Raw genomic sequence first — 12500 nt, 5'->3', positions numbered from 1 at the left:
ATGGAAATAGCACACACAGGCTACCTACGGCGCCCCGTGCCAGGTTCAGGTATTTAAAAAAGAGGGGGAGAGAGAGGAGGACCAGAAGGAATGGTTTCACCATGTCGTCCACATGGTGCTGGTGTTCCCTTTCTATCCCCGCCGCCCTGTTATTATTACCGCTTTTCCCCCCTTCAAACTCCTGGAGCGCCCAGAGACTTTTGAATGGAAGGGTTCTTAAAGTTTTGGGTGCTTTGTTGTCACTTTGGTGCATTTGTTGCCGGGGGTAACCGGTCCGGGGCCAGTGAAACTCAGAACGCGGAGAATTACCTTTGTTTGTGGATCGGGTCCCTGCAGGCTGTGGGCCTGACGCTGAGCCAAGGGGGCGCACCGCTTCAGTCCAGGAGCTCATTAAAACGCCTGTTAAGAATCCATCGTTTCCCTCCCCGTCCGTCCGTCTGTTGTCTGTCTCTCTCTCTCTCTACCTGCTGACTGTGTGAATGTGAGTGACGTAATGATGGTGGAATAGCAGTGGTGGAAGAAGTCAGTGGTTCTCTAAGTTATTCGTCTCAAGAACCCCCAAAACCATTATGCATTTAAAAAATCTGAAAACGCTTCGTACCAGGGAGCGCCAGAAGAGAAGATTTGTGTTGCATTTTGCTATTTTTGAGAAAGAAAGAAAGAAAAAGCAAGGCTTTTGCACACTTACAGGCAACTGGTGCATAGGAAAAGGACAGTGCTCGACTTTCTGAAAAAGAAGGGACTCCCGCACACTGTCTTCAAATGCAGTGAAATAGTTTATTAGGGAACCAGCAACGTTTCAGCCTATACGGCCTTCATCAGGCTATCTTCCCAAGCCTGATGAAGGCTCCAAGATGAAGGTCGTATAGGCCGAAACGTTGCGGATTTCCTAATGAACAATTTCACTGCATTTGAAGACAGTGTGCGGGAGACGGGAGTCCCTTCTTTTTCGAGACATAAATAAAAAGATAAGTAAAAAATAGAACAAAACTTTTGTTCAGATTGGTGGTGCACATCAATTTGGGAGTCCTTGGCACGAAAACATTTGAGAACCTATATGCTTTAGTGAAACTTTCTTCCACTACTGCCTGCCTGCTAACTGTATGAGTGAACTAATAATAGTGAAACGGTATGATGGAAAAGACTTCTGGTGGTCTTCCATTCCCCTTAACTTCCAGGTATAGCGTTGCAACCGCACCCTTTTACATCTTAGTTAAGTTTTACATTGAACAGAATATATAGTGTGGGCGTGATGCATGCCTGCCTGTGGCTTGGACCTTCTTTTTTAAAAGCTTCTGTTATAGTGTACTATTATGAGTCATTTTAGTGATTATATGAATAAGGGTACCAGCGGAGCAGCCAGCCAGGGAGGCAGCCGTTTAAACACACGACATCATACAGTATGAGCGCTCGCTTGGTGCCCCCTCTTTAAAACAGCGATTATACGGCACAAAACACACAGTATAAAAAAAACCCTATAGGAAATCAGGGGGATGTATTCTGTGAAACCAGAGGAACTTGTTTGCGCTCTTTTCCTTGTTTGCTCTGTAGCCGGAGAGACGGCGGTCTTCGGCAGCTGTTTTAATGGAGTTTATAGGGCTAAGAAAGAAGTCGATGGCGGGGCAAACGAAACTTAATCTGACTCCTTGGGGAAATATTGTAGTTTGGTGTTTATACAGCTCACGTACAGCATGATGATTCACCTCCGCTCTTCTCCTGTCTTTTATCTCCTTCCAGGTGATCTCAGGTGAACGTAGAGAAGAAGAGGCAGACGAAACAGGAAGACGATATCTACCCACCGAATGCGCCGGTAGGACTGATTTCACTACGTCCCTCACTGTACTATATTATACTGTATGTTCACACGTGCAATCCAATACAGCCCCTTAACCCATTCTGAACGGGCACCCATTTTGGTGTCAGCATCATGTTATGCTTTAGCTATTGAAAAATAGCAGATCTACAAGCTCATATCGCGCCACCGAGTGGCGCGATACGAGCTTGTAGGTCTGCTATTTTAGTCAAAATCGAAGAACGACTGACATTTTTAGAATCTGATCTCAGGTTCATCAGACCAGTGTGTGTCCGGCAGAAACCTCGTATGAATCTGATCTCAGGTCAGAATGGGTTAATACAGTACTGTAAAGCACTGGTTTTCAAAGTAGGGTCCAGGGACCCCTCTGGGGTTCCAGGGACTCCCCAACAAAAAATAGGAACAAAAGAAAAACATTTTGTACTTTGACTATTTAAAAAAAAAAAGCACATTGTGTGGGCTCTTAAATCGACTGTTTTCCAAAAGGATTTTGTGTCATTTTGAACAATTCTGGACATTAAACACAAAATGTGCTCTCCATGAGGGGGTCCCCCATGTGCTCTCCATGAGGGGGTCCCCCATGTGCTCTCCATGAGGGGGTCCCCTGGTAAAACAGCCTTTTCAAATGGGAGTCCGCGGCTGAATACGGATCATTCGGCGGGCCCTTGACATGAAACCATCAGGTCGGCGCTCAAACAGAGCGACACGTCGACGGAGCGGACGACTGGCGGGCACAGCCATGGCGGTGCAGTGCCCGTGATCTCGCCCTCTTTACGGGCACAGCCATGGCGGTGCAGTGCCCGTGATCTCGCCCTCTTTTTTTTTTTTTTTTTTTAAGATATTTTTTGCGGCTTACGCCTTTTATTGATTTTTGAAGGGACAGACAGTAGGCTGACAGGAAACGGGAGAGAGATGGGGGGATGACATGCAGTAAAGGCCGTGTCGGGTCCGGGAGTCGAACCCGCGGCACACTGCGACTGGATTACCAGTCCGGTGCCCAGACCGTTACGCTACGGCCTGGGCCAGATCTCGCCCTCTTTACGGGCACAGCCATGGCGGTGCAGTGCCCGTGATCTCGAACCTCTTTACTAGTTGTTTTTTTGGTGTGTAACTCCAGTCATGACAGCATGGTAAAGAATGCAGTGGCACACAGAGATATCACTTCAAACGCGGCCTGTCTGGAGAGCCTCAGATCCCTTTCAGTGGGTTGAATGAAGATATGCTTTGATGGCCCACCCTCTGAGCCGACCTGTTGATGGGTGTGTGTGTGTGTGTGTGTGTGTGTGTGTGTGTGTGTGTGTGTGTGTGTGTGTGTGTGTGTGTGTGTGTGTGTGTGTGTGTGTGTGTGCATGTCCCCACAAGTAGGCTATAGTAGTATTTAAGAAATAGACATTCAAGAAAAATGTTTGTTTAATGGTAAAACTAAATTGGGGCAATATGGCCTAGTGATAGATTAGGGTTAGATTGAGGCGCATTGCCACACATACTGTATCCTGACAGCGAGTCACAGGTTTGATTCCCGAGCCTGGCGGCCTTTGCTGCGTGTCACTCCCTGTGTCTCTCTACTATACTATCCACGTAGAAGTAAACAAGCCAAAAAGAATATCTTAGGGGGAGGGGGGGGGGGGGGGGGGGGGTTTACAATTAGGAAAAGATTCAGGATATGGTTAGAGTTATAGACATAGAGGTTATAGGTGTAGGAGCTGATATCAGTTGACTCAGTTGTGAGCTTGTGTATTACGTACTGTATTTTTTGGCTTTAGCATGAAAACGTAAAAAGTTATGATATGAATTTCAGAGCATTCTATTCAATTGTTGGTTCTGTGTGTGTGTGTGTGTGTGTGTGTGTGTGTGTGTGTGTGTGTGTGTGTGTGCGTGCGTGCGCGCGCGTGCGTGCGTGCGCGTGTGTCCTGTCGGAGTAACGGTGGGTGTTCTCAACAGAGGGCAGCCATGTTTGACCCTAACCGAGTCAGTCATCCATCTCTGTGAAGTTAAGACATGTAATACGTGTGTGTGTGTGTGTGTGTGTGTGTGTGTGTGTGTGTGTGTGTGTGTGTGTGTGTGTGTGTGTGTGTGTGTGTGTGTGTGTGTGTGTGTGTGTGTGTGCCAGCAGACAGGTAGATGTACTGATGAGGGAGGGCGATAGGGGCTCTGCCACAGGCAGGCAGGTAGGTATAGACAGACAGACAGACAGGCAGTTAGGCAGGCAGGCAGGTAGGCATGCAGACAGGCAGGCAGGTAGGTATAGACAGACAGACAGACAGGCAGTTAGGCAGGCAGGCAGGTAGGCATGCAGACAGGCAGGCAGGCGGTTAGGCAGTTAGGCAGGCAGGCAGGTAGGCAGGTAGGCATGCAGACGGGCAGGCAGGCGGACAGACAGGCAGGCGTCGGGCAGGTTGAGGCCTGGTTCTCCAGGCTGATAATGCTCACGTTGGTTGGCTGCTCTCCAAACACATGGACACACGGTCACATCCTCTGAGAACCAAATTGATTTGGTTACATTTGTACTCTCAGAGTTTGGTTACATTTCACGTTTTATTAACACTAAATGGTAAATGGTAAATGGTGCATTTATATAGCGCCTTTATCCAAAGCGCTTTACAGAGATTGTGCATTACATTCACCCATTCACACACACATTCATACACCGATGGCAGCGGAAACCATGCAAGGCACCAACTAGCACATCGGGAGCAATTAGGGGTTCAGTGTCTTGCTCAAGGACACTTCGGGGGGACACTCTGGGGGAGCCCGGGTTCGAACTGGCAACCTTACGGTTACCATCCAGGCACTCTACTCTGAGCCACCGCCGCCCCAATACAAACACTGAGGATGTTACTGCGTAGACGGCTGTTTAGCATCAGCCATCAGCTAACTGCTAGCTAACATAGAGATACTGTAACTTTTCTTAGTTTAGTTCTTAGTATAGGCTCCCCAGCTGACCAAGAAGTGTTGTTTTTAATCCAGCAAAGCCTTCTCAGGAAGCAGAAGGGAAGTTAATTTGGGCTGTGGAAAGCTCAGCGTTGTTGTTGTCAACAGGATGAGATCTGTGGTTTCTGGGTGGCTACTGCAGGAGAGGTCAGAGGCTGAGAAAACGAAGAGATAGACGGACGGACGATATGGCACACTGACTATAAAAAAAGAGATAGACGGACGGACGATATGGCACACTGACTATAAACTAAGAGATAGACGGACGGACGATATGGCACACTGACTATAAACTAAGAGATAGACGGACGGACGATATGGCACACTGACTATAAACTAAGAGATAGACGGACGGACGATATGGCACACTGACTATAAAAAAAGAGATAGACGGACGGACGATATGGCACACTGACTATAAAAAAGAGATAGACGGACGGACGATATGGCACACTGACTATAAACTAAGAGATAGACGGACGGACGATATGGCACACTGACTATAAAAAAAGAGATAGACGGACGGACGATATGGCACACTGACTATAAACTAAGAGATAGACGGACGGACGATATGGCACACTGACTATAAAAAAAGAGTGGCACGTCATGTCAAAAGAATGCGGGTTAGATCAGGAGAAGGGTGCGTGCATGTGTGTGTGTGTGTGTCTGTGCGTGCACATGCGTGTGTGTGTGTGTGTGTGTGTGTGGCCTGTGTATAGGGTAGGGCGTGTGGGCTGCCATGAGATGACGGCGGTACTCCTCCATTGCCCGCACACACACACACACACACACCAGAGAGTCACCCTGTACACTACAGGTGGAACGTGACTGGGTGCACGCGGCCATAGAGACAGGCAGAACCATGGTGAGACACACTGACAGACACACAGTGTGTGTGTGTGCGTGCGTACATAGAGACAGGCAGAACCATGGTGAGACACACTGACAGACACACTGACTCCTCACCTCCCTCCTTGGGACGACGGCAGAACTTGTCGATCGACCATTTCCCAATAGACTATCTTCTTTCTTTTGAGATATTTGGTGTTAAGATAGTCATACAGTAGAAGAACCAAATGTGATGTTTGTCTTTTGTTTTTCTTGTCTGTTTCTTTTTTTTCTTCTCTCGAGTAAAACAAAAAAGAAAATGTTGTAACTTTGGTCACCATTGAGAACATGGGAAATATACCTGTAAGAAACAAACAAACTAATCTAATGCACTTTATGACCGCATGATGTAAAGCTGTTCATTATACTTGTACACAATGACCAAAATAAAAACATAATTTCAAAAAAAGAAGAACCAAATATTTTGTGGGTCTTGAACGATTAGTAAAAAAACGCTGGCAGTGGCTGTTCTGGAGAAACTCCAGCAGTTAATGAGTAGAGTTAATTGGTTAATGTTTGTCTTGTAAAACATAATTTAAATCTATAAAGTAACATAGTAAGTATAAAAAAATGGACATGGACACAAGTGACAGAGTACAGTACTTGAGTAAATGTACTTTGTTTACTTCCCCAGAGGCAGACGGGCCGGTCCCACTGCAATGGGTGTTTGTCACCATGGTAACCTCAGAGTAAGGTCTGTAAGGTCTGGTGCAGACAGAATGATGTCATTGTGTGTGTGGGCGGTTTGTTTGGAGGTTGCACAGGTAAAGCAAAGTGCACGTCGTCAGGAGGTGTGTGTTTGTGTGTGGGTGGGGGGGGGGGGTGTACAACAGGCCACCTACGCTGCACTGTGTGTGTGTGTGTGTGTGTGTGTGTGTGTGTGTGTGTGTGTGTGTGTGTGTGTGTGTGTGTGTGTGTGTGTGTGTGTGTGTGTGTGTGTGTGTGTGTGTGTGTGTGTGTGTGTGTGTGTGTGTGTGTGTGTGTGTGTGTGCATTTGCGTGCGTGTGTGCATTTCTTTTTGTGTGTGGGTGCTTGTTTAGTGTTTCACAACTCGTAGATCTGCTATTTTCAAATTTATTTTCATTTTTCAAGTTTAGGTCCCCGCCAGGAGACTCCAAAATCTCTAGCTGAAAATGCGTGTGAACCATGGACGATGCCAATCTCTGAACCTTTTCTATTATGTTAAAAACAAAAGTTTCATTTTTTGTGTAGTAACAAGGAACTCTGTTTGGCTCCTCCCCTTTCTTAGTACACATCCTCCCGCGTTGATCTGTGTTTATCCCTACTGACAACAACACTGTCATGTTAAAGGCTAGTGGTGCCGTCAGCAGAATCAGTCTGGAGAGATTATGACCAGGCGTGCAGTGCAGTTGGTAAAGCCAAGTGCAAGGTTCTCCGGAGGCCATGCATGTGGTTCTCCAGAGGCCATGCATGTGGTTCTCCGGAGGCCATGCATGTGGTTCTCCGGAGGCCATGCATGTGGTTCTCCGGAGGCCATGCATGTGGTTCTCCGGAGGCCATGCATGTGGTTCTCCGGAGGCCATGCATGTGGTTCTCCAGAGGCCATGCATGTGGTTCTCCGGAGGCCATGCATGTGGTTCTCCAGAGGCCATGCATGTGGTTCTCCAGAGGCCATGCATGTGGTTCTCCAGAGGCCATGCATGTGGTTCTCCAGAGGCCATGCATGTGGTTCTCCAGAGGCCATGCATGTGGTTCTCCGGAGGCCATGCATGTGGTTCTCCGGAGGCCATGCATGTGGTTCTCCAGAGGCCATGCATGTGGTTCTCCGGAGGCCATGCATGTGGTTCTCCAGAGGCCATGCATGTGGTTCTCCGGAGGCCATGCATGTGGTTCTCCGTAGGCCATGCATGTGGTTCTCCAGAGGCCATGCATGTGGTTCTCCAGAGGCCATGCATGTGGTTCTCCGGAGGCCATGCATGTGGTTCTCCGGAGGCCATGCATGTGGTTCTCCAGAGGCCATGCATGTGGTTCTCCGGAGGCCATGCATGTGGTTCTCCAGAGGCCATGCATGTGGTTCTCCGGAGGCCATGCATGTGGTTCTCCGGAGGCCATGCATGTGGTTCTCCAGAGGCCATGCATGTGGCCACCTACCCTGCAACGTTCCAGGCTCTAGCGCCTCACGGCAACCCTCCCGGTGTGATCCACTTGGAATCAGAATGCTCCTGACGTTAACAGCTGTGATACATGCTGTTCCAAATCACAGTTAAGAGAGAGAGAGAGAGAGAGGGAGAGAGAGAGAGAGAGAGAGAATTTTTCTTGATTTATGCGTTGCTGTCATAATAGCTTGATAGACGGTGTAGATAGCGCACCCAGCTGTTGTTTTGGAAACAAAACGCATTGCCTATGCTCCAGCTTTTTCCCATAACATCATAACGCTAATAAAACACGCATACCCCCAACACTAAGAGTTAATACTTAATAATTACACAATTTGTTTAATTGTTTCCAAGACCCAATATACGTCTTCGCTTAACTCTCTCATCTGATCTAGGCCACTTGGGTGCCGAGTGTCTGATGAGGTTTTGTCTGCCCGAGAGTGATGCTTGATTTAATACTTTGGGTATTTAATACTCAGGGTGTCGCAACACACGGAAAATTCCGATCTACAAGCCTCCTCACGGCTGAGGTCTTGATGTCCTCGCAGCTGGTAGATCGGCTATTTTATTTATTTACACCCCACGCGCAACAAAGCATCATGTAAATAAATTGACGTGTGGTGGCCGTTGGCTATTGAAGTCTGGCACCGTTCTGCAAAAAAACAAACCTATGCCCACCACAGCCGCGCTGCCGTGACGAGCAGCAAAGCGTGGCGTTGTCGTCCACATGGCTGGAAGCAGCACACACACTGTGTTGTCCCGTCCTTGATCTCCCACCGCTACTAGTAATGTGATAATTTTGTGTGTGGTGGTTGAGGTCCCTCATGGTTCATCCACAAACTTCTCTACATTATTCTTTGAATCCCCCCCCCCCCCCCCCCCAAGTCTCTCAGCATGGAATGTACTCTGAAACGCAATCCGACCCCGTCCGTCTCTGCTAGAGTGATCAGCCATGACTCACGTCTTGATTGATTTTGTCTGTTCGATGGATCTCTGGTCATATGAGGCTGACTGCGTTTTAAAAGATTTTTCGTCTTGAAACAATCATTCCTAGCATTTCTTTTTCTCTTCAGAGAAGATAATAATAAAAATGAACGATCTCCATTCCACGCCGGCCGGCCGGCCCCGCTCAGTTTGGGGAATATTTCTCGAAAGGATTTTGAGCTGTAAGTACTTTTTTCGTATAATTTTCTTTCTTTTTCTTTTTTCACTTGGACACGGTCAATCATTTGCATTCCTTTCTGCTTGTGTTTCTAGGATTGGAGAGAGTGGACCCTGCTGAATACTGAGACTGGACTAGTGGTAATATCGGCAGCTACTGCCCGACCAGATGTCCACTACTCTTGGCGAGGCTACTGACAGCATGGGAAACCGTCGTTAACCCTGTCACTCACATGGAGCTAGCAAACAAACCGCTTGTGAACTCCAGGAGATGGGATGTAAACACACACACACACACACACACACACACACACACACACACACACACACACACACACACACACACACACACACCATGGGACTATGGACGGTACACTCTTCCATACATTAAGGAACAGTCAACCAATTCTGGAGAGAGACACGATTGCAAAAGGCAACTAGGCTGTACTAAATGCAGTGGTTCTCTAACTTTTTATTATTGTTTCGAGGACCACTACAACCCGTGTATCAACGGAACCACATGGACCTGTACGGGTCCATTTGGTTCCATTGGCACGCTCTTAGAGTTACAAGCCCGTAAGGCTCCATTTGGAATCCCCCCCCCCCCCCCCCAAGGAACCCCACTTTTCTGAATCCATGACCTAATGAATCTACATACTATACAAACTACATACTGTAGTGTAAGTGATATATTTTTTTGTGTGTGTCATACTGTATATTCTCATATATATATTCTCACAGTACGCATTGCTATTGCGAGTGTTTGTTTGTTCAGTAACAGGAGTCTCTATGTCTCTCTCTGGTAAACAGAAAACCCATTTTCAGGTCAGGATAGCAATTTCGTCTAATCAGGAGACAGAACTCACACCGGATACAAATAGCTATGAATACTTTTAGGATACAGAGTTTTAACCTTACAAAAGAAAATGTAATCTGATTGCTACATTCAGGATCAACTGTAGGCCTACCGGATGCTTTTAGCCATGTAATACTGAACACTGCATCAGCAGGTTGCATCATGAGAAATAAACACATACCCTTCCTGCATTTGCATAAACTTTTGTTGTGCGTCATTTTCACCAACTTGTTCGCATATCTTTGTCAAACGTTCATCCAATTTCAGTCAGAGGACTCACAAATAGATTGAGACCATTCATATCTTGTGAGCTTGTAGATCGGTTATTTTCAGCAATAAGGTTTGCTAAGTATTGAGGTCGGTTTTAGTGGATAAATGTCCATTAACTCGAATCCAACATAGTGCTGTCAAACAAGTCTATGAAGCTATCCATGAAATCTATGAAAAGGTTTAATATTTTATACAATATGTAGTGCTTCAATCATCTCTCTCCCAGCTAAGGGGTCCTTATCCCATTCTGAACGGGAACCCATTTTGGTGTTAGCATCATGTTATGCTTTAGCTATTGAAAAATAGCAGATCTACAAGCTCATAGCGCGCCACCGAGTGGCGCGCTATGAGCTTGTAGGTCTGCTATTTTTGAAAAAATCGAAGAACGACTGACATTTTTCAGGTCAGAATGGGTTATATAGGCCTGAACAACATTTAAGACCCTGGTGTAAACTTCTTGATTGTGTCTGCCTGAACTAGCTATGCATACTTTTTTGGGCAGAATATTTGCCCAAAGTGTACTCGGGGCGCTCGACTTCAAGTGGTTATATTGTCCCGTGAACAAGTGAAGAGGTTACGTCATGGGACTTCCGGAGCGTGGGGTTGTCCCCGGAAGCCAATGAAGGGCTGTATTAGCTTGGCACGCTGCCAGTGGTAACATTAGATAATTGGCTGCCGTCAGGGCCTTATCTGCCGTTTTGATTTATAGCTGAATAACCTGTTGTTGTGTCTGTCTGTCTGTCTGTATGGATGGAGCAAGAGGAAGTACAGCCCAGGAGGGTCTCCATATGATGTTTGAACTGCAGTAAAACATAACTGTATTGTGTGTGTGTGTGTGTGTGTGTGTGTGTGTGTGTGTGTGTGTGTGTGTGTGTGTGTGTGTGTGTGTGTGTGTGTGTGTGTGTGTGTGTGTGTGTGTGTGTGTGTGTGTGTGTGTGTGTGTGTGTGTGTGTGTGTGTGCGCGTGCACGTGCGCGTGTGCGTGTGTGCGTGCGTGCGTGTGTGCGTGCGCGATAGAGGGAGTGTGCATGGAAGTTGGAAGGGGGTCAGACCAGACGGAGAGGGAGCGGGTTTTGTGTAAATATATATATATATATATATATATATATAAAAAATTCAAATAAATGGTGAAAAGTTTTGTCGGAACTCAAACTCACTCTATGGTGATTTCCCTTTCAACTGTCTCTCACTGTCAACTTCAACTGTGACTCAATAACGCTGGCCCAGGACTGTGTGTGTGTGTGTGTGTGTGTGTGTGTGTGTGTGGGGGGGGTGGTGGGTCGTAATTATTCCTCAAGGGGGTTGCTTATTGTTGCCTTTCTCCATGGCCGTATAAAACAAAGCGACCCACGCCATGCTCTATTGCACTGTGTTTAGCCTCTCATTCCGGCGCTTGACAACTTTGTGACAAGTTGTTCAAAGCGGTTCAGGGATGGTGTTAAGGATGGGGTTTGGGCGGGGGGGACAAGGTCAGCGGGGGAGGGGGGGGGCTGGCACCCATGTTATGGAAGTTCAGTTTGATGGCTATAGTGTCGGAAAGTAACTACGTATGTTTACTTGAGTATACTTCTACTTGATTACAATTTTGAGATACTTTTGTTTCAATGCTTTTTGTGTATTTTCATAAATGAATGCCTTACCTGATCACACGACAGTGACGCATCAAAAGGAGACAAGTGACGACGGGCACATATTGAGCTTGTAGATCTGCTACTTTTGCTGCTTTTTAAATTTGATTCCTGAACAGTTTTTGTGAAAAAAATTTACAGAGATATTGTACGGTTTTACACTACTACAATTATTTGACAACTTTAATTACTTTGCATATTTACATTATTATTACAAACATACAGTATCCATTAAATGCTTAAGCCCTATTAATACAGAAGATCTACAAGCTTGTAAAACGTTCAGCAATTTTCAGCAATTTCTTTTTTTTTTCACTTTATAAAAAAACGTGTAAAAAGGCACATTCTGTATAATGAGATTATGTATGTATAATGTTGATACTTTTGCATTTGAATATGCCTTTTTACGCGTAACAGAGTAATCCCACATTGTGCTATTGCTACTTTTACTTTTAAAAGTAAAAGTACTGTTCAGTGTTGATGACATCTTTATGGACCGGCCCACGGTCAACACCATTAGCATGTTCACAATGCACTTCCCTGCTTGCTCTGCCTCCTACTTTCCTCTCTCTTCCTCCCTCTCCCCCGCCTTTTCTCTCTCACACACACACACACACACACACACACACACACACACACACACACACGACTTGGGAAAAAAAAAATGACCTCTCCGCCAGCTCTCAATTCACTGCACTTCTATAGGTTTGAATGGAGCGGGGCTCAACAAAAGGTGACATAATTTTCTCAGGGTTTGATTGGCCCCCTCCGTGCCACAGGATGACATCATGCGATCCCAAACCCCCCCCCCCCCCCCACTCCCCTAGCCCCCCG

The 12500-nt window shown here is 46.5% G+C and overlaps 1 long non-coding RNA gene across 1 annotated transcript in view; it reads left to right on the top strand.

The window, feature by feature from the left end:
* The window catches only part of LOC310869186, a 50110-nt gene extending 40895 nt beyond the window's left edge, over positions 1-9215 (top strand). Inside the window, exons 2-3 of the long non-coding RNA XR_014570136.1 lie at positions 1738-1810; positions 9010-9215. This is a non-coding gene — a long non-coding RNA (uncharacterized lncRNA). The remainder of the gene's footprint in view (positions 1-1737; positions 1811-9009) is intronic.
* The last annotated feature ends 3285 nt before the right edge of the window (positions 9216-12500 follow it).

This window comes from Protomyctophum parallelum (assembly GCF_964188405.1).
Source record: "Protomyctophum parallelum genome assembly, chromosome: 13".
Taxonomy (NCBI): Eukaryota; Metazoa; Chordata; class Actinopteri; order Myctophiformes; family Myctophidae; genus Protomyctophum; species Protomyctophum parallelum.
This window is presented reverse-complemented; position numbering and strand designations above follow the sequence as displayed.